This window comes from Mesocricetus auratus, unplaced genomic scaffold, assembly GCF_017639785.1.
Source record: "Mesocricetus auratus isolate SY011 unplaced genomic scaffold, BCM_Maur_2.0 Super-Scaffold_100008, whole genome shotgun sequence".
Taxonomy (NCBI): domain Eukaryota; kingdom Metazoa; phylum Chordata; class Mammalia; order Rodentia; family Cricetidae; genus Mesocricetus; species Mesocricetus auratus.
In genome coordinates, this window is record NW_024429192.1 from 24,058,644 (window position 1) to 24,082,820 (window position 24,177).

Consider the following 24,177-nt stretch of genomic DNA (forward strand, 5'->3'; position numbering starts at 1 on the left):
TCCCCATGTGTCCAGGCTGAGAGAGCATCGCTCTATTTGGAATGGGCTCCCAAAGTCCATTCGTACACCATGGTAAACACTGATCTACTACCCAAGGCCCCAGAGATTTCTGAGGCCTCCTCAATAACACTACATTCAGGGAGTCTGGATCAGTCCCCTGTTGGCCTCTCAGCCATCAGTCTGGGGTTCAAGAGCTCCCCCTTGTCCGGTCAGCTGTCTTTGTTGGTTTCACCAAAATGGTCTTGATCCCTTTGCTCGTTACTCCTCCATCTCTGTCACTAGATTCCAGGAGTTCAGTTCAGTGTTTAGCTGTGGATATCTGTCTCTGCTTCCATCAGTCACTGGATGAATGTTCTAGGATGGCATATACGGTAGTCATCTACCTTATCATCAAGGAGGGGCTATTTCTGTAGTCTTTCCACTATTGCTTAGTTTGCCAGTTGGTATTATCCTTGTAGATCTCTGGAGATCTCACTAGTGTCATCTCTCTCCTCAAGCCTATAATGACCCCATCTATCATGGTATCTCTCATACTTCTCTCCTCTATTCTTACCTCAACTCAACCTTCTTGCTCCCCCATGCCTTCTTCTGCCCTCCTCTTATCCCCCTCTTTTTTTCCTGGTTCTGTCTTTCCCCTCCCCCTATGTTCCCAATTTGCTCAGGAGATCTTGGCTCATTATACTTCTCTGGGGTGTGGTACATTTGCACAATGGAGTACTACTCAGTGGAAAAAACAATGGAACCTTGAAATTTGCAGGCAAACGGATGGCACTAGAAGAAACCATCCTGAGTGAGGTAACCCAGTCACAAAAAGACAAACATGGTATGTACTCACTCATATATGGATTTTATACATGGAGCAGAGGAGTGTCAGGCTACAATCCCAGTGCCAGTGAGTCTGGGAAACAGGGAGTTTCCCAAGAGAGATGCATATAAAACTTTTAAGAAATAGTAATCTTTCAAAATGATAGAAGCCTGATGAAATAAAATCCAAGTTGAATTGAGCGTGTAAATCACTGGAAGGATGCTTGTCTCAAACATGCATAGTCTCGGGTTCAATCTTCAGAAACACACACAGAGATATACAGATACACACATGCATATACACACGTCATACATAATTCCATTTTTTATATTTTCAGCCAGAGCAATGACTTGCTGTCTGAGTGTGGATGAGAATAGATATTACCTTTGAACAGGCAAAAAAGAATTTCTTAGCAGTGGTATTGGAAAGGCTCAGGAGCCAAATCACTATGCTCATTACACTATCACACTCAGTATTCAAACTCATCAAACTACACATTTAAAACAGATGCACACTTGTGCTTCATGTAGTATAGAAAAAGAAAATTAAATAAATAAAGTATATGACCATACAAATTTACATATCTCAGAAGCTTCATTACAGATTTGATCATAGCAAATATGAAGAAACAACAACAAAAGTGCCATGAAGGTATCAAATGTATTTATATATATATATATATATAGTTGTGTTATACAGATGAGCAATGTAGTAATGTTAAAAAGGAAAAAGGAAACATTTCTAAAATGAATTATAACAACCCCCCCAACTAACAGCACATGTAGTACAGTGTGTTTTTTTACTAGAAGAAAATGCATACTTGTATATGTGTTTGCTTCTTGTATGTTTAAAAAATATTTGAAGAATACACCATCATAGAGTTGAGTTATCTGATCTTGACTTCCTTCTGTCTTTGGCATTGGTATGTAAAGACTACATAAATACATGTCTTTTGTGAATGGTATTTTTTTTTGCTGCATCTTTTAGTACTTTGTCCTATACTCTAATAGAGGCAGTCTATTTTGTTTTAAACACAGTTTAAGATTAAAAGTCCAAGGTAAAGGAAACAATTTTAAATTAAGGTCAATAAAGTATAGATTGCATTACTTAGCTACCCAATGTGTCAGTCCTAAAGTAATTAGGACTTCTATTTCTAATGGTGTAGTCACTTGCCCATGGTTGCTTCCAACACTGGGAAAGTAATGTTTCTTTCCTAACATACTTGTTTAAAATTATTGTCACATTTAATGTCTAAAGGAAAATACTAGTTCTTTGCATGTTTCAGAGATTTTTAAAAAATATTTATTTTTATTCATTCTCCTCCACCATCCTCTCGCTAGACTATATTTCATTTTGACAGCTATGATATTCTCAGTTGTTTACTTCTCATCTGATAATGGACTTTGGGATCTGATTAACTTTATACTTGAAAGAAAAATGTCATCCTCAGGCTAGTATATCTTACTGATAGCTGTCTCAAAATAACCTTTAACACCTTCTCAAAACTATTCTTAAAACTTCCACAAAACATACTGCAAGCAAAGCAAGCCTCATTCAAGAAGTGACAAGCATAATTTGAAAACAGCTTCCGATAATCACAGTTCACAAATCTATCAAATCCATAACTTGTAGAAAATTTCCATCACTTTCAATCACTTTCATGACCTGGCACTTATAACTGGTGTTACTGTGTAAAAGATGTTCTGTTGTGACTTCTCTCTATTCAGTTCTCCCGAAAAAAAAATATTTATTTTAAAACTTATTCTCTGCAGTGATTTCAAAGGTTGACTATTAGCATTAATTAAGCGAATATTTCTTTTTTATTTAAATTAAAAACAAGCTCACTTCACATGTCAATCCCATTCTCTCTCCTTCCCCTCTTCCCCCATCCCCACCAACACCCCCAACTTCCCACCCCATTCCCCCTCCCCTCCCCAGGGAGAGTGAGGCCTTCCATGGGGGATCTTCAAAGTTGAAGAGATTATTTCACATGTTTTCGAAATCCAATAGCCTTTAACCAAATATATCAATCCTCATAGTAATGCTGAAGACACATTACTGACTCCAGTATTTGAGGATGGAGCATAATTGGGGGTACTCACCACTCACTTTACTTCCTTGAAGAAGCTCATTGGAAAGTCCTCTATCCACAGTCTGAAAACCATCTTCATCCCAGAGGTGTCCTCACTGCACCCTGAGGAAAGAACATTCTCAGACTTAAAACACAGAGAGGCCAAGAACAACCCTCATACACAATCCCTGCTGAACCTCTCCATTCATGTCTATCGGGGCATGCCCTTCTGGTCTAGTTCTGTTTCTACATGGCTGTCTGCTTTGCATCTCTACTTCCAGCAGTTTCACTGTCATCAAAATGTCACCAACAAACAAACATTGTGTTTTCCAATTGTGCCACTGTTTTGACTTCAAGGGTTTCATCCAGGAATCTTTTCTAAGAATGTTTTCCAATTACACTATGATCAATCCTATGGTAACTATGTTCTTATTTATAAATAATCCCATATCTGAAAGTATTTTTCTGAGAATATTTCTATATTTTCTCAACAATTATCCCATAAATACGTAAAATTTTGAAAAAATGCATTTTTTAAAGTCTCTACTAATACATCATCCCTGCCAAGCAGGGTGGCATACACTGTATTCTTAGCTTACGGAATGCTAAAATAAAAGAGTCACATATCAAATCCAACCTTAGCTAAACAACAAGGCATGATTTCAAAAGCAAACAAAACCCACAAAAGGTTATTTTTATCCCAATAGGCTAAAGTACAGAGTTGAGTCCATTTATGATTGAATAAATCCAATCTCCACAATATCCCATTTATTGTTGCAGAATTCTATCAGTGATAAGCTAATTCTAAAACTCTCAAATAATTTCAAGTCATTTCCTGGTTTAAAAAAGGCATCTTCCAAAGGAAGAGAAATCCTAGCATGTGTTATGTTAAAAAGAAAATGAGAGAAGGCTTTTAAACAATAGTAAATTTGAAACTGTTCTCATGGTTAGGGTTTATTAATGAGGATGAATGGAATGGATGCATGCCAATGTTCACATGTGAAGGATGAAGAGAAACAGAATATGTCAAAATAAACAATTTATAAACAATAAAACTACCAAGAGACCAAATGAAGGGGGAAGGGAGCTATGGAACCTTTAGTTTGACAAGATTAGATGACAGAGAAATATAAAATAACCAGACAATGAGTGAAAATAACAGCCATGTTCACCTAAATTGGATGTGCAGAAGGCAGGCACAGCAGGCTTATTGTAGGCATCAAGTCAATCTGGGAATGTTTCAGTCATCATAAATTTTTAGGTGATAGCTATTTGGAGTTCAGGATCCTTGGAGAAGGCTCTCACCATCTTAAAGCATGCTTTTCTGTGTTGAAATTAGTAGAAGTGAACAAAAAGGGGAAAGCAAAACATTCAAAACATCTTAAAAACTCATCTGAAAGAAAGGGTATAAGAAAAATTGAATTTAACAAATATCTTGAATATTTACACATGGGGTTGGGTCTGGAATTTCCCTCAGAAAATTTGATTTTGAAAAGCTACCCATCAAGAATTTGAATGTAAGTGCAAATCATTTTACAACTTTTTTTGATGGTTTTGTTCATCTTTTTCCTGAATCCTGAGTAAGTATTAAATTAGAGAGGCGAATGAAAGCACTTATAACTATAACCTTGAAGGCTTTATTCTGGTTTGACTGAGAAAAATAAAATCTACCAAAAGGGAATTTTAAAAAAATCTTACTGGAAAGCTGAACTGCTAAACACAACCCCTAAACTGAAACCCTCACCATAAACTATATAATATGAACTTCAGATATGGGGTCTACAATGTATTAGCTAAGCCTGAGCATTTTATGAACTCTTAGTGAAGAAAACTATTTTCTACCACAGGATATGGAAGCTATAGAAAGACAAATATATTCAAGAAAATTGATTTGATGATATCTGAAATTAATTGCCTTTTTGGTACTATAGTAAGGAATGTGCATCAAAGCATAAATATGGAAGACAATTAGAAGCCACCATGAACTTTTCCATGTGATCTTTATTATCCCAAAGGACAAATGATAAAGTCTCAACCAGCTTCTTTGCTAGCCAGTCATTTTAATCTTCCTATCAAGAACCAAGTCCTCAACACAGCATGAATTGGAAGGACACAGTGTTTTTATACAAAAAAAAAAAGCAAAATAAACTCAGATCTGAAATGATATTCTAAAAGGGTACACTTTTCAAAGGGTAATGTTATTGTTAGGGCTGGAGAGTTAATTTGGTGAAGTGCTTACTGTGGAGATATGAAGACCTGAGGTCCATTGCCATGTAAAAGCCAGAATGTTGGTGCAAGTTTGTAATTCCAGTTATGGGGAAATGGAGACAAGAGGATTCTTGCAGATTGCCATCCAGCCAGCGTGGCATAACTGGTGAGCTCCAAGACAATGAGAAATTTTGTATCAAAAGAAACAAGGTAGATGGCACCCTGAGTAGAATTGCCCCAAACTGACTCCCAGCTCCCATATCTACACACACACACACACACACACACACGCACACACACACACACACACACACACACAAAACACACAAATATCATAATTTGTGTAAATATATAAAATGAACATTTGCCAAATATTTGAACTCATATTAGTGAAAGAACCAATAGGATTGTACAGCTGATTGAACGGAAAATTCAAAATATTCATACATGCATAAGGAAATCAAAGACACTGAAATCAATTTGCAAATAGATGTAAACCTGATGAATATTCACATGGCAATAATAAGTTGCATTCTACTAGACAAAGTTAATTTTCATTCGTACGGGTAGGAATCATTTGCATTAGTAAGCAGTTTGAAGAGGATGAAAGGTGCAGAACCGGGCAGGATCTGCACAGCAGGAAACATATGGCTCCTAGAGCGCTCGTAATCTTGATTTCTGTGCACCCTAATTCTCTTCACAGTTTTTCTATACGATACTACCGTCCAGAACCATTTCACTTTGTTGACTGCTCTGAGTTGCGATCAGGTCGCTCCTCCACGTTGCTCCCTTCTTTTCAATTCCCCCTAAAACAAGAAGAGTAAAGAAATAACCAAGTTTCCTTAAAAGCAGCTCGTCACAAAACTCTTGTGCAAGACTTTTGGGAGGAGAATTCCTAGGTTCACCTAACTTCCTGTGCTCCTCACCATTGGGTGACACGTATAAATAACTATGTGCTGTATTGAAAGGTCGCTTCCAGTTCCCCGTGGAGAAAATGTATGTGTCTTTAATCCAGCACCATTTGCTGGCACTTAGAAAAGTGCGTTTGTCTCAGGAAATCTGTTTGACAGCCTGTGGTGTAGAAGAAAAATCCCATGGACACTGTTCCACTGTACCGGCAGAGTGAAGAGAGAGCCCATAGCCTCTCAAGTTAGTAAATGGGAGTGTCAGCGAGCAGTGGGATGTTTAACCAGCAAATGGTTTCCTCAGAGGAAGCCCATACCTTACTGTGGCTACTCTGCCTTGCGCTGTCAATTTAAACTCGGAGTGAACAGTTTCAGGCTGATTGGTAACCTCTGAAGAGGAGTAGGTCCTTTCCAGAAAGGCCTTATTAGGCAGGCATCAATGCTTCCTGGTAGCTTAAAAGGGATATCACAAGCCCGAGGGGCTGTCTAGCTTACTCCTCTGAGCCTTGTTGGTTGATTAAGTTTGAGGTTCTTGTGTGAAGTGCTTTGGGGGAGTCCACACTGTGAGGTTGGCAACACAATGCTTCTTTTTTGTGATTAACTTCCCCAGGGCTCTCAACTCAAAACCTCACACTTGCACTCACTTCACTTAAAATTTTTACAAAAGCCAGAACCCCTGAGGTCTCATTGGCTTTGGCAGAAATTTGTCTTTTCTGCCAAAAATTTATCGTTTTTTAACAGAAGTCTGAGTCTGCCCACCCATGATCCCTTTGGGAAATTCTCCAGCTGTGGATCAGACCCCAGACGCTCTCCTTCTGATATCCAAGATGAATCTGACTTTGGACGTACAATCATTCTGATTCACATAATTACATGCTTGGTTTAGTAGTGGGTGCCAGGCACAAATGTGATAATTTCTTCTTCCTGCAGCCTCACACAAAGAGGTAATTTGTTCCATGCCCCCAGCAACAGGTGAACGGCACAAAACATGAGCAATGTGTGCATGGAGAAAAAGCCACATTTTATGGATAAAATGGGTGACAGAGAAATGATCCATGTGCACAATTACTAAATTTGCATTAATCGTTTTGGGATGGATGCTTTCATTGTATGAGTCTTGGGAAATTTGGCAGAGGGAAGCTGTTGCCTAGAGAATAAAAATAGCTTCATTCTTGCCATCATAAGCCTGAGCTCTAGGGGATTCAATTCCCTTGCCAACTCTGAAACTCCAGCCCAAGGCACTGGAGTGGCACTTTAGCCCTCCACTTCTTAATCAAATCTCAAGTTTTCTTCTTCCCTATATTTATATTTTGTTTGCTCTCAAACAATGCCATGAAATAATCTTGGCCTTTTCCCACAGTTCTTGTACCAGCATGAGAAAAATAAAATGATATCCCATGGGTAAATATAGAGAAGGTAAAATTCAGTCATTAATTTTAAAAAAAAAAATGGTTAGCCTTTACCTTCTTGAAAGACACCCACTTTTAGTTTGTAAGTTGACAGAAAGGAATAGTATATTGGTTAAATACCAACAAACCACTGCTATAGTCACAGTTGAAAATGAGACAATATATATGCAATATCATTACAGTATGAAGAAAGCTATTGATTTCCACCAGTAAGATAACAACAGATAAACAGCAAAAAGCCATGTGTTTACAAATCAAAATATTATAAGCCAAGTATGATGATGCGTGCCTGATATGTAAGCTCTTGGAGGTAGCAGGGACAAATAGACATAAGAGTATAAGTAATTCAAGCTGAGCTTTGGCTATCTAGAAAATCTGAGAATAGTGTTGGGTGTATGAGACCCTCTCCAGAAGAAAAGTCATAGATGCTGAATTAGGGCAGCAGTCTGTGGCACCTGCTCCACAAACAAGTCTAACATATAGGGCAAAAGCCTGGAAATTTAAATGAAAGACAAGAAATCTGGCCATTTGTGCTAAGAGAATGTGTGTGTGTGTGTGTGTGTGTCTTTATTGCAAGGAGGGAGCAGCCTTATATACAGACTTACAGCACAGTGTAAAAACCCCAGGTGTAAGAGTTCCTGTTTTCATAGTTAGAGGTTGGTGCCAGTGGGGCAAGCCTGGGGCTGTAAGCCAGGACTAGAAAACAGGATGCACCTGTGGTTATTGGCTGATAAGCAACTCACAGAGACCCCGGGGGGGGGGACTAGGGCCTAACAGTAGTCAGCATGCATACACTCACACGTAGCAAGGTTTCAACTGATTGTGTTAATTATGCCTGATTCCTGGATCTTCAGTCTTTCATACTCACATCTCAGAATTGAATTCTAGATGAGTTGTCTCTCCAACATATTCATGAACCCTAACAGCAGTGCATAAGCTATCACAACTCAGTTTCTTTTCTTACACCCATACTTCTTTTAAAACTTAACTAGCCCCTACCTCATTGAAGTACACAACAATCTTCATACACACTACTATAAACTCTTCCCAATAGCTTCATTTATTTTTCTCCATGGACAATCTCCTGGCAAAACATGCTTTCAACTGACTTTTTTATTTATGAGACAAGCCACAATTGAAAATTGGACTCTGTAGCTCCTTTGTTCTATTTGCAGATAAATTTGGAGTCAACACAACAGAATGGGGTTATGCCCATGTCACTAACCAGAACTTCCCCTTCCAGTGTTCTTTTACTCATATCGCTTGTGACTTCTAAAGGCTTTTCTCCCAGGGATCTAGCCAAGGTTAACAACACATCCTGTAGATTGGATTGGGGAATTGAAAACTAATGCCAACATACTGAAGATGTTGAAGTTCTGTGTCACTGTGATAGACAGAACATTGGTTTCAAGTCAACATAATTGTTATGGTGAGACTCACATTATATATAGATAACTTCATTGAACTGACTACCAATGCAAGGAGACAAAGATGATAAACAGGCCCCTATACAACTCAGATGTGCTTAGCTAAGCTTCATCTAAACTACTAAAATGCAAGACCAAGATCTAAGTATTTCTTGTGAGTGGAGTTGCCCAGCAATCACTAATTAATTATAATATGTGCATCACCAGCATCAACCTAAGGAAAAGAATGTGCAATCTCTATATTTGCATACTTAGATACTTGCTTGCATGAATTCTGCCATAAACACACTAAATGAAATTTGTCAAGTTATTTAATTCTCAAATATATTTTTATCTCTAAAATAAAATGTGCTGCAATGTCATATATAAGCACACTATGTCTCTATCTAAGACTAAAAACAGAATAAAAATTTTTTAATGTTTCTTCCATTAGGACAAATTCACAAAGAAGGACTGTGCACCAAATATTAACATGTCTTTAACTTGGAGAACAAATTTTTAACAACTCTTCTAATTATGCTCAAAAACTAAATGTATACATTTGCTCTCACCTCCCCTTCTTTTACATACACCCTCACAACAGTGGGAACTACAAAGACTGAGTTTAGTAATGCATAACAGTGAATTGAAGAAAAAAGTTGCTGATTAATTCATCACACATTAGGCTCTCACACCAATCTTTAATTAGAAAACAGCAGTATTCTCTGCTTCTACGTAACATACATTGCAATAATATTTTTAATCGAAAATCTCTAGGAAATGACTATACATTTTTCTAAAATGGAATTCACCACAATAAAATGGAGTAGCTGGTTTCTTTTAAATACAAGACAAACTAAAATTGTGTTTGTGTGTGCATGTGCCTGTGTGTGTGTGTGTGTGTGTGTGTGTGTGTGTGTGTGTGTACTTGTTTACCTGTTCATCTTTCTCAGTTCCAAATGACATTCTTTGGCTGTTTTTTTTGCCACACTGAAGCTAGACTCCGTGACATTTTTCCATGTCAGCTGGCACATGTCAAGTTTGGTCAATAGAGGGTGCAGGAGGAATATGAAATACTAAACCAGAAAGGAACCTCTTTAAATGCTTCAGGAGATTCTTATATGCCCTTAAGTCACATGTAGTCATCCTCTGGCTAGATTCTAGGCACAATGGGTTATTAATCCACATGTAGTCACATCTGGGTTAGTTACTAGGCCAGATATTCCACTTCTATGGGCCAACTCAATCTACTGTCACTAAACAGAAAGCTTCTAATTCTATCAGGTTTCTTTATGTGAATGGACACCAGCTCCCAGTGCCTGGAGTGATGAGGGTAGCCTGACACACAGTACTGTAATTTCACATTGGCCCTATTTGAGCAAAGGCCAGTGGCATTCCTATAATAATTCATTAAAAACATGCACAAAAGTTACTAATTCGGGCATTGTTTTGATAATTCAAAAATAATGTTTCTTGCTCCCTAGGGAGGACAATAGAACCACTATCAGATACTAAGGAAATTAAAACAGTTAAATTCAGGTTACCATCAGGTTTTCTTTCAAGATAATATATCTTCAATAGCAACAGTAAGAAGTCAATAAAATTATTAGTAGTATAATATCGATCATGTTCATAGGAAAATATCAAACTAAAGTAATATAAGATGTGCAATTGCTGCAGAAAGGAAATTCTCTTTAGAAATTCATTCTAACTATGGCTAAATCTTAACTGTGTGGTTTATAGGATGCAAAAGTGAGTTCTTTGGTAGTGACTAAGGAAGCATGTGTAGAAGAAATCACTTTGAAAGGCAAAGCACATGATAGAGAAGAAACTAACAAGAGGTGCACTGCAGACACTATTACAGATGTGTGTCTTCAACCTGCTAGTGCAGAACTCAGTCATACTGCCTATGAAGAGATGAGTCTCACAGTCTAAATCATTTACTAGCTTTCCCATGATTTGGGAAAGCTCCCTGATAGATCCTTTGGACTTCCTGCCCAAAAGAACATAGCAGCTGCAATAAACTGAAGTTGAGTCACCAAAGAAAAGACCCAGCTGAGAAGGGAAGGAATCCGGAGACAGATGGAACTAAGAGTGGATGAAAGAGAATTTGAGCTGGAAAACAACTTGGTGTTTGCTGATTAGGACAAAGAAACAACTTCTTGACCCATCTTGACGCCTTTTCATCCAGAATTGACAGAACTACCCTGAACCACAGGCAAAAGAGCAAAGCTACAAGATCAAAGGAAAAAAATCAGATATCGCATCAGGAAGTGATTATCAGAGACACTTTAGTAATTGTAAAACACACACACCTGTTTGTGGAAATGGAGTGAACTACAGGAACTTACAGTTAACAGGAAGCTTCTTTCACCATAATAATCAGACACTATCTGTGTAAAAACATTCTCCAGGGGATGCTCAGATCTGCTGCTTTGTAACAATGTCACCTTATGTATTCAACTGAGACACAGGTATGCTTTCCAGTTGGGTTCAGAACATTTCTCTTTGATTCAATGCAACCTGAATGTCAATCATACACATCTTCTGACAAACCTGTAAACAATGACAGTAAAGAGTAGGGACCAGTTGAGCCACAGAATATAAAGCATACAGGGAACATGGGTTTGAAAAGAAGTCATGCAACTAAAAGGAAATTTGGTGGCTGAAAAATTTATGCTACGAAAATCTGCAGTCCGGTGTCTCATAAAAGGAGTGTAACAGAAATCAGGATGGCTGTGGCACAGCTTCTTATGATGACATAGGGAGGGCCAAGAATTAAGGACCATCGGAGTCTATGTTTATTCCAGGTAATGAAACTCATTCATGTCCAAAAGGGATATACTTATCTGTAACAAATCTCAGCTTAAAATGATATCCCAGAAATTTATGATATACAATGAATACCAAGAAGCACATACAGTGGAATCAAGTGTTTTGCTTCAAGAAGAATTTTCTCTCCACAAAGCAAAAACCACAGTTTACATTTTGGCAAAATATGAAAAACAAATTGGATTTCACTCATTCACTCTTTCAAAAGAGTTCAGGATATAGCTAGATTAATCGGTTAAGACCAGCTAATCAGAAAAACTCATCCTAAAAATCACAGACATAAAATTAAAACATATCAATGACATGAGAGACAAAGAGAGAGTTTGAAATTAGAAGAGATAACAACAGCAAATAGAATCTTTAGTTACATAAATGGGAAACACATACTTGTTTCTCCTCTGTCTTCAGTCACTAGCATCTCTTCCTCTCATTTTCTTCTTTAAAAAGTAACCAAACATAGTGATATGACCTAATTTTTTCATGGCTCTCAATTCCTGAGCTTTCACCACACACACACACACACACACACACACACACACACACACACACACACACACACACGCACACACCATACCCACGCATGCAGGCACATGTGATTGCATATGCATGCACATTTTTTGTATTCAAACTACATAACATAATTTTCCTAGAATTGACAGTCATTTGAATTCCTATTACCATACAGTTGTCCAGTTTCACTACTTGTAAACAAGCCTATCCAGTACATGTTTTCCTGACCTGACTTTTTCACAGCTCAGTATTATGTATTTGAATCATTCATGTTACAACATATATTACAGTTTCATACATTTGATATAGTGTATGCTGCATTGAATTTAAATATTCTATAGAATGTTTCTCTTTGGAAGCTATTTGGAATAGTAATGTAAAAATAGTTTGGATATATTACTAGTATGTGATTCATTTGGATACAGCAAATATCTAATTGTAGAATTGCTAGGACAGGTTTTCAAAGTGGCTGTTTCAATCTATATTTTCTGTGGTGTTTTGAATAAGAATAGGCACATAAGTTTGGATGTTTGAATAGTTGTCCCCCCACCAGTGGAACTTTTTCTGGGAAGGATTAGGATTTGTGTCCTTGCTGGAGTGGGCATGTCACCAAGGGTGGACCTAAGGGTTCAAAGGACTCCAGCCATCCCCAATATGCTGTGTGTCTCCTCTTGGAGTTTGAGATGAGTGTTCTCAGTTGTCCCTGCCACCATGGCAATGCCATCAATGTGACATTGTGAACCATATCCCTCTGGAAGTTTAAGTCAAATTAAAAGCATTCTTTTGTAAGTTGCCTTGCTTATGGTGTTTATCAAAACAAATACAGAAGCAGATAATACGGTTTGTGTCTACATCTAGAGCTGTTTCCAATCAGTGACAGATCAATGTTCCAACAGTGTGGCTACCACAAAACATCTACATTATTTTCTATTTTTGTGGTTGTTTTATTTTTATTTTCCAAGTAATACTGATGAAAAATACTTACACACCAACTTTTAAGTCCACAGTTTAGGACTCTTGTTTGTATGACTTTAAAAGTTATAACACAAAATCTTTACATGAAGGATTGGGGGGAAAGATTCCATTCAAAACAAAGCCTGATATATACATACTTTACCTCTGTACTTTATTTTAAATACATTAATTTTAAAATGATGCTCATCTAATTTTCATCTGGTGTCCAGCCCGGGCTCCTGCAGCCGCAGCCCCAGTCCTGCCAGTGGCCCACAACAACGCCCTGGTTGCCTCTCCCTCCGGCGCCCACCCTCCACTCCCCCACTCCATTATTTTCAATATATAATAAATTTCATGAAAAAAAACTGTTCTATTGAAGTGAAAGCCATGCTTAAAGAACCTCAAACACCTTATGAACCTCAATGTTAATGTTTATTAAAAATTTTTGTGATTTCTAAACTACAGAATTTCGATAAAGAATGTAAAAACATGGACTCTTGAGCTGGGAGGTGGTGGCATAAGCCTTTAATCCCCGCACTTGAAGGAAGAAGTAGGCAGATCTCTGTGAGTTCGATACCAGCCTGGTCTACAAGAACTAGTTCCAGGAAAGCCTCCAAAACCACAGAGAAACCATGTCTAGAAAAAAACAAACAACAAACAATGTACTCTTATCAAGATGAATAATATGCATATTTTGGTTTTACATTTAAAACTACTCTTAAATATCCAAAGAAAATATGCAAATACATGATGTTCATTGTGCTTACTGAAAAAAAAAACTACCATATTAAAATAAAGTTAACAAAGTGAAATACACCAAATTTCAGGATATGATAACTGATTACTCTTAACTAAAATTGCTGATGATTATCAAAATTATAATAATGAAGGCACCTAAATTCTTCTTAAGAAAGTACTTAACATCATTTTGTATGTCCTCTTATTTGTTCCTTCTAAAAACCTGTAGGTCACTGTGTTGCTCAATTTTGTGTTACTATGACATGTCTGAGATAAGAAATTTTTAATGTAAAAGATTTCACTGCGTCTCATTATTTCAGTTCATGGTCACTTGGATCCGTTGCTTTGGGCTTGTGACTATACTGTAATATCACATACTACTGCAGTGACTTGTGACAAAAGAGGTCTGTTTTACTGACAGTAATGTAAAGCAAAAGAGAAGACAAAAAGGATTTGGAGACACCCCTTTAAACCGCATTCCAAATGAAACAACATATTTGCTTGAATTCTACCCCACACCCTAACGTTCAACTGCCTCTCTCCAGTACCATAACTGAGAAGCAAATAGATCCTCAGAATATAATTAAGACCCCGGACCATCCAAGTAAGTACAATTACCATACGCACATGGGTGTGTGTGTTTCTAAAGCAGAAATCTCAGATAATCCTAAGAGGTTGCAGAGTATGTTCAAAGTCACAGAATAAAATTTGAAGCAGTGTGTGGGTTGAACAAAAATGTTTGCATGTATGTAGTTTTAGCTGTCGTTTTAAACTACTGCTAATATTGTTGACAATTTGGATCTAATACTTTTAGTCAATAATTGAATAAATAAGAATACTATCAAGGCATGTCTTCTGTTTGATGAAGTCTCATGAGAAAGAGAAAGAAACAGGTTAAAATATTAGTGGTGTGTGTATGTGTGTGTGTGTGTGTGTGTGTGTGTGTGTGCACGCGCGTGCATGCACTTGTTGTAATGTGTGTGATATGATAAAAATGACCTGACCCTTAGCTACTGGATTTATAAAATCAAACATTGAACTCTACTTAGGGATGTAAGAGCCTATTATTCAGCTTTTTATAAGCTTGGGGAAATTTATTTTTTTTCTCTTTCCTTTAGCAGGGTGAGAGGTGCCCTTTTTTTACTAATCTCCAAGAGCGCTTATGAATTAATTCAAGCCTGGTAAAACCTTTTCACTTGAAAGAACAGAGGGTGCCGTGTGATGGACCTCTTTTAAAGAAGCAGGGCTTTGAAGGCACTGCCCTCTCTTCTCAAGCAAGTTATTTATTCCCAGGAAGAGAACATCAAAACTGCTCCAATTCTCTCTAGTTGAGGAAATGCCTTTTTATATGTTTTATTAGGAGAGCCAATCTGCCAAAATTACTTTAATCTTCTGTATTATTCTTAAAAACTACAGAGGATAAAATTCTAAGACACTCCCTTGGAGAGAAAAAGAAGGATACCGTGGAATTGTGGTGAGCCTTCAAGGAACTTCCAAATGGGAAAATTGGGAGCCCATACCCAAACTCCTTGTACGAATGAAGCTTGCAAACTTAAACGTCAGTGTTTATTTTTAACCTACTCTCCAATCTACATTTTTTTCTACTACAAGTAAATGCATCTGTATAATTAAGAAGGTCGCCCTCTGAAAACTAAAAGCATGCTCCATCGTGCCAAGGACAACATCTATGTATCTTTGAACCTAGGGAGGTCCAGCTGGTGGACTCTGGGTCTTTACCCTGCGTTCTCCTCTCTTTGCTAGTGTGAGATAGTCTACAGGCTACAGAAAGAGAAACCTGGTCACCAATCCAGTCACAAAACTCTCAACCTACAATCTCTCCTGCCTGCAAGAGGGGCTGGGTCAATGGTGACACAGAATTTCTGGGAGTCCCCAACCAATGTTTAACTTAACTTGAGGTCCTGACACTAGATGGAGCCCATGACCTACAGTGCTTGGATGACCAGGAGCTGGAGACTGATTAACCCAGAGAACTTGTGTACAGCCAAACAAGACTGGAAAAGAAAAACCAATGAAATGACTCCTAATGACATTCTGCTTTACTCATAGACTGGTGTCCTGTCCAGTCCTCATCAGAGAAGCTTCCTCTGGAAGCAAGTGGGAGCAAGTACAGAGACCCACAAAGAGAAATGATGTGGAGTGTCTAAACTGGGGGTTTCCCCCAGTACTCTCGCCTCAGATATAGGGAAACCCCGCAGAAGACTGGGGAAGATTATAGTAGTCAGAGAAGATAGAGGACACCAAGAGAAAAGCTCACTAAATCAACTAAACAGGGCTCTCATGGGCTCTCAGAGAATGAAACTGTAAGCACAGAGCCTGCACATGTCCAAACTAGGTCCTGTGCATATATGTCATGGCTGTTAGCTTGGTGTTTTTGTGGGAGTCCTAACAGTGGGAGCAGGGGTGTTTCTGACCCTTTAACCTGCTTTTGATTGTTTTCCTCCTACTGGGTTGCCTTGTCCAGCCTCCAATATGAGGGTTTCTGCCTTGTCTTTTGTGTCTCATTTTGTCCATTTGGATGCTGTCTCTTTGGGCCTGCTCTTCTCTGAGGGCATTTTATCTGGGAGACACCAGAGTTTGAGGGAAACTAGAAGGTGTGGAGGGAGGGGAAACTGTGGTTGGGGTGTATTGTCTGAAAAAAGAATCTATTTTCAATTTTAAAAAGATTAAAAAACATATGAAGTCAATTAAACCCATATTTAAAGAAATTTTTGAATTTAGGGTTCACTCTCATTCATTGTGAGTTATTAAGCTGGCATCTTAAGGGCACTGAAGCTTCCAAATGCTCACTGTGAAAACTGTGAGGACAACACAGTTAGGGGAGGGTTCATATATCCAACCCAACAGAAGATAAGTACCTACTATTCTCAGCACTAGGAGAACTGTTCTCCTGATGAAGCAGAAGGCACTAGCATCTCCTGGGTATCCATTGTAACTGTATAAATGATTACAGTATTAGTTGTAAACACACTAATATGTACAATAGAAACTTGGTGATGCTTCGGGGAAATCTTACTCCAGTGAGCAAAAAAAAATGTAAACTTCAAAACCTGTATTGAGACTTTTCTAACTTTCTCCATCAGCCTGCAAAGGAAGTGAAGTGATTCCACAAGTTTCTAATACACAAACATGTCCAAGAAAATCAAAGTATAAAAGGATCATTTTTAATCCTAAGACATTTTCAGGTCATGAGAAAGTTGTTTGTCAAATATAATTGTTCTCTGTCTGTTTTTAAACATCATGATACTTGGCTTTGAAATGTATTGCACCATACAAAAATTGACAGTACACAGCAATTTATATGTAGATTCCAAAACAGTGAATAGAGAACCAAAACCTCAAAGAAAGCCTGAAAAAAACACAATTATAAACTAGAATACACAGTATTTTGGGTTTTTACAATCTACCAAGAGCTGTTACAAGGAGGAATGAAATGTAGAATATAGTAAATACTTTGAGGGCTGCTCCAAGGAATTCACTTAAGGGTTGTAACATTCTGTTTTCAACTATGGAAGAAATGATTGCTTTGTAAATGTGTATTATTCCTCCAGAAATGGTGCACCTTTATGTGGGATGTCATCTGAAGACTTACTAAGCATTTATGCATTATCTTTACATGTTAAACAATGCACAAACATTGCTCATGAAAAATTTGGGGCACAGGACAAAATTCTCTGTGATTTACATTTGTCTTAGGAACTTTTATGTTGCTTAAATAACACACCATGGTGAAGGAACTTGTAAACTACCATTTTTTTTAATTTATGGATCATAATTTCAGAGAGTCATAGCCCATGATAGCAGACAAAGGCCTAGGGACAGGCACTGCTGAAAGTTTACATACTGAACAACAAATTGGTGGTATAGAGAGGAAGTTAACTGGGGATGGTGTGAGTTTTTGAAACTTAAGTTCCTGCCCCCATCCCATGACACACATCTCCCAACAAGGCCACACCTCCTAATCCTTCCCAAACAATTCCTCCAAGTGGGGACCAAGCAGTCAAATATATGAGCCTAGAGGGGGCCATTCTCATTCAAGCCATAGTCCTAATTACATCCCCATAATCTCTTATAACATTATCCTAAGTAACACAGGCAGCAAGTGGTAGACCCACATACAAACTTAACCCATCAGAGAACAACTTGTTTGTATTGAAAAGGGTACTAGAGAAGGAAAAGCATTTCATAATTATTGCTCAAACAGACATTAGATGCAAGGAGGAAACATAATATTCCTACATGGAGCCTCAGTAATAGCATTCAAATGCAGTATTTAGAGATTACCCCTGCTCCACTGTCCCTATAAGGACCACGTTTTTTCTACCTTCTTAGTGGTATCACCTGCAGTCTAAAGTGATTAAACAGAAAGCAAGTAAGGAAAATCAGAATTTGAAGCAAATCCCTGGGTGAAACTTCAGGAGGGGGCATTTTTAAAGTTTAATTACCTCTCTGGAGTATAGACACTAATCTCAGAAGGAATTTGGAGACCCAAATATATTATGAAGTAGGCTCATAACCCCTAAAATTGCAGTGGTTTTTACTACCCAAAGATCAGTTAAATAGACGGACAGCAGAGGAAACAAAAATAGAAATTAGATTTACTCTTTTGTCTTTTCTCTTTATTTTTTAAGTGAAAGCATGTACATGGTAAACCTTGTGTTTAATCATCTCTGGATGTGAGGTTCCTAAGTGCTGCAATGGGACTCCTAGGCAAAAAATTCCAAATGTGCCCTGTTTCAAAGCATTACATGGAGTTTACAATATTTATCATCTTTGCTAGCAGAAGATATGTTCTTAACTATCAGATCATCAGCTGGGTGATACTTATCACTCAAAAGTCAATCACCCTTCAGCTATTGCTCCCCTTAGAACACTTACACATATCAATTCCAGCTAGCCAAGACAAAAGAGAACTGAATGTTTGGAAGAAAAGGCTGAAAAATAATGCATCTGAAAATGTACAAACAGTTTCACAGCTCATAAGATTGTGTAAAATGACTCTGGTAATGTTCAAAATGGAGTCTTTGACTTGCAATGACAATACCTCAAAATTCTTTAGAATTAAATAAGAAATAACAACACAGAGATCTGGAAGGGAATTTTGTAAATAGTTGAGGAAGATCCAGCATATTCATTACTTGACAGAGCTCTCCCCTTTACACAGATAAATACTAGCTGGGTAAAACTTACTAACAAGAAGCCGATTGCATGCCTTTCCTACCTGATCTGGGAACAGAGTCCCAGAACTGTGCAGAGAGTACAGATAGTTTTGTTATAGGGTTTAATTTTCTTATTTCCTTAAAGAGCTGTAGTTCAGCCCTGGTTGACCAGTTACAGAAGCAGAGATACCTAAAACAGTATAAAAACGAATCATTCATTCATTGCTGGTAGGAATGCAAAATAGTTGCCATGTCTCTGGCACACTGTCCATCAGGATCTTCTGAAACTGAAGAGGCACTTCCCCCACACAGCAGTACTGCAAATCTTGGGTAATTCTCCCAGAATAATGAAAACATATGTCCTCACAGCAATGTGTACACAAATATTCATAGCAGCTTTATTCTTAATAATCCCACACAGAAAGCAAGCAAAATGTTCTAGTGGTAAAAAAAAATCCTTTGTACATATGTGTTAAGAGTACCACTCCATAATAAAATGGGAAGAAAGAAATGGCAAACAAAACAACCTATGTAAAATAAATGCCATTTTGCTGAATGCAAAAGCCCATCCTAAAAGATTACATATTGTCTAATCACATTAAAATGAAAATTTTCAGAAGTGGAGAATAGATTAGGGGTTGCTACAGTTAGGAAAATGACAATGGGGTTTGGACAAAGTGATGGTGCTTAGGTCGCAAATTACCAATGCTTGCAATAGAATTGACCTGTATTTTCAGTGTTATGGTTGTCAAACCCAAGAGTGACAATAATCAGTGGAAGTTAATCAAACACATTAATCATGTAAAGAATAAAATATTAATGGTTTTAGGAAAATATGTCAGTTTCCCAATATTGTATCATTATGATGTAAGATGTTATCAGGAGCAGCAGAGTAGATAGTGCATCTCTGCATATGATTTCTTATATCTCTGTGTGAACATGTCTCAAAATTCAAAGTAGAACACCAACACAAAGCAAAAATAAAAACAGAAAGTCTCTGAGAGAAATCCTATCTGGACATGAATATTTCAAATTCCCTTCTGAGCATCACTTGGCTACAATTCACAGACTTGGCTGGTTTTATTTCCTTTCTTACTTTTTCTTTAGTGCAAATTGATTTTTTTCATACAATATATTCTGATTATTATTTCCCCTCCCTGTCATTCCAGTTCTTCCCCACCTCCCTTCCTACTATGATCTACTACGTTTCTGTCACTCCTTAGAAATCAGAGGCAAATAAGAAATTATAATAAAATAAAATAAAAAACAATAAATCATAAACAACCAAATAAAAATATGTTAGAACAACCAAATAATTTTATTTTACATTCATCTTGTGTGTTCTCCAATTTCTTTCTTTAGTTCTTGGAACCACTGTTCATATAACTGTTTCTACTTTCCTTCTATTTGTATTTTCCCAGTTTTCTTTGTATGATTTTTTTTCTGCTTGGTCTGTTACAATTAGAAAATAAACCTTAGTTGCTTTAGTATATTTAATTTATAACAGCTAATTTTGTAGATTAAGAGTCTAGCTTTTGCATCATATTTGAAGCTGATATCTCCTGAAATAATATATTATATACAATCTAACAGTCTCCATTTCTAAACTTGTGTGTTTGTGGTATTCAGATTTATAAGAATCCTCATGTTCATGCAGAATTACATGACGCTAAAAAGAACAAAGCTGAAAGACCCTAGTACCCTATATTCAAAGCTTACAACGAAGCTAAGATAATATAAAATAATGACAAATGCATAAGAACAGATAGTTAAACTCATGGAATTTAATGAAGCATCTAGAAATGAACCCATTAATTTGTGGCTAAATAATTATTGACAAAATACAAAGGCTTGTTTAATGAAGAGAGAGCACCATTTTCAATAGATGCTGCCCTGGTTTCTATATATAAAAGTATGGATGTCAATTCTGACTTCATAAGACAGACAAAATCGACTACAAATTAATTCATGACAAATATTAAAAGTAATATGATAATGATTCCTTTAAGAAAACATAAGAATTGATTCTTATAGCCTGGGAGTTGCCATGAATTTTATATATGCTATCATAAGTACAAGTAATAACAAAAAAATAAAAATTGAATTTCACAAGACTTTTAAGAGAAATTAGCATGGGAAACAAATACTAAGAAATGTAAGTTATAAAGAATCTGATATGAATTTTATATCCTTAATGGGTAAAAAAATTCTAAAATGTCAATACCAGGTACAAACAATAAAATATAGATAACATGTAACTTTTTTCTCTAATAAAATTAGAGAAATAAGCACAAAGACATGAATAGCTGAAGAAACTGCAATTCAAAGCTACAATGAGAAAATACTTCACTACTCAAATAGCTATAATTAAAAACAAGTCAAGAAAATAAATGTGGGTTAGATTGTAGGGAAACTATAAACTTGTGCATCATTAGTACATTGAATCATCAGTAGAATAGGATTAATGCTAAACCTTTTTATCAAAATAGTAGTTTTTTAAAAAAAATATTATGGCAATAATTTGCTGGTTACTCAAAAGTAAAATTATTCACAGTAATCAAACACAGAAATTACCAATGGGTAGAGAAATTCCTGGAGATAGAAAGTGGAGGCTGCCAGGGACTAGAGAGAGTAAAATAAAGACTCATTGCAGACCTTCTTGTAGGGGCAATGAAGAAATATTGGAAATAAAGATAATAATTACATAATAGTGTAGGTGTAATTGATGCCATTGAATTGTATACTAAAAAGGAATATAATAGCAAAGAGTAATTTATGTATATTTTGAAAAGATGGTGAGTAAATCTATGGTCATTTAGATTAGAAGTAAGTTCATTGAGCCATGAAAGGGTCAGCATGAATCATTTCTTTTGATGAAGTTATTCTGGATCTTTACAAAAGGATTTCTTTTATTTTAATCATGTGTACATGTGTATGCAGAGAGTTGTGCACATGCTTGTGGGTTTCTGTGAAGGGAATTTCACATCCCCTGGAAGTGGAGGCAACATACTTTTAAGTTACCCAATATGAGCCTGGAATCCAAATGTGGCAAGGAGCTATACGTGTGCTTCATCAGTGGGTCGTCCGTCACTCAACCCATTTATTTATATCTTGGCTCCTGTGTGGCACATGACTGTTTTTCCCCACAGCCTTAGTTATACACCAAAATATGTGAATTACACTGTATGGAATTTTAAATTAATATGTACCACAAAATGTAGAAAAGCTTTAAAATTATGTTATAGACAAAATAACAAATTGACAAGCTTCAGGAGATCTCAAAAAGGTTTTTTTGTTACACTTCTTGTTTTTGTTCTTTTACCTGTAACAGGAAGGTTAGGCTATTTCCCTACCATATGAAGATAGTTCTAAATGATTTGGGGAAAATGTTTCACCTATAAGGCATATGAAAACAAAACAAGAATGTTACTGAGTATTTCATCAAGTTGAAATAATTTTGTCATTTTTCTGGCAGAATGGATTGACTCAGGCTATAATAACTGACAGGTCAAGCCCGTCATCACATTTAAACCCTCACTTTTTTCTTGGGTTCCATTCTATTCCTCTTATAAGACAATAGCCATTGGTCCCCTGAATTTTGTCATTAATCATTTCTGAAGTTATGCCACTAAAGTTTGTAGTAATTTTCCTAAAATTGAAGAAGTGCCCTATTTTTTTCACTAAGATAAACTGCAGCCATCTTCTTTATTCTGTTTCTTCCTAAAGATTCATGACCACATTATCTGTGACTATTTCTGATTTTCCATATTAAGAGTATTCATTTTTCTACCAATGTATTTTTAATAAGTCCGATAGTTAGGGGCATTGCAATTTCAGTTCCGTCAAAGTCTCTAATGTGAGTAACAGCTATGGCTGTCATAAGTGCCTCTAAGATTGCAAGGATTTTTAACTGGCTGGGAGTCTGCTCCTAGCAACTTTCAGTACAGTCTTTTCTTCAGAGACTCTTTACTATTTGTCCTTCAAATTCTCTAACTTGCCTTGCCTTGACTATTCTCACTATTCATGCATAATTATTCTGTACCCTCCAACTTGTGCTTGATTTCTATAAACATGTCAGTATCTGCAAACGTTCAGACCACCACAATCCGTTCTTACTTCCCATGATATCTGAACTCTGAACACCACAAGCAAAATTTTCTAACTTATGATTTCTTTGAAGTCATAAATATTCCATTCAGTCGCATATGGAAACATCAATTTCATTGTTGGGCTCACAATAACCATGGGAAATGAGATTTGTAGCTGAAGGTGTGAGCTTGGATGCTCGCTAGTTTGTTATCTTTATGGAAATCCCTCTGGAAAGAAAACTCATGCGTATTCCTTTCTGGTGCCTAACACCACTTTCATAGGAAATATTGTTCACTAAGCTCAAACTCTTGTGCGCTGTGATTTATTGTACTTCATACATGGCTTTTGCCATTACAGTCTAATAGTAATAGAAACAGAGTTGTCTGCATGCTCTAAAGGCCTCATAATACTTTCTCTGTCTCCTAAGACAATGTATTTGCATCTTACATTTGAAACCTTTTAAGTTAAGCATTATATATTCATGTGTTGTAAATTATCTGTATCCACTTCAAATAATGTGGACAAATCTTATGATTCCTCTTAGAGCCTAGATGTATCTTCTGCCTTCCTATAATCAGCCTAAACAGTATTGTATGAGTAGAAACAATGACTGACTTTATGGGGAGTTTTTGTACTTGTCATATGTGGGCACACATCCACAATAGCACTATAGCTATAATTGTAACATAAAATGAGGCTTACTGGAAACTTAAAAGAAGAGATGCATCCAAGTGCATGATTCCTCCTATAGTTTGTTATTGACTAGAAAGACCAAGTGGGTAGAATACAGCTGTAGTTTCTCTATGCTTACCTTCTGCTGTGAGGTAGGTTTTCTGTTGACCTGTTTCAAAATTGCTCAGCCAACATCCTGCCAAATGATCAAAAGGGATGAAGCAAGGAGCTTCAGACTCTTTCAATTCCTTCTCTCTTCACTCCATTCCTTGTCATTTGGTAGGTTATTATTTCTTTCCAGGAGTAATTATGGCTTTGGGGCCAGGCATAGATGCCGGGGGCGGGGGGGGCAGGGTCTCCTGGAGGTAGGATAAACAGCAAGCCACTGTTTAAAACACCTT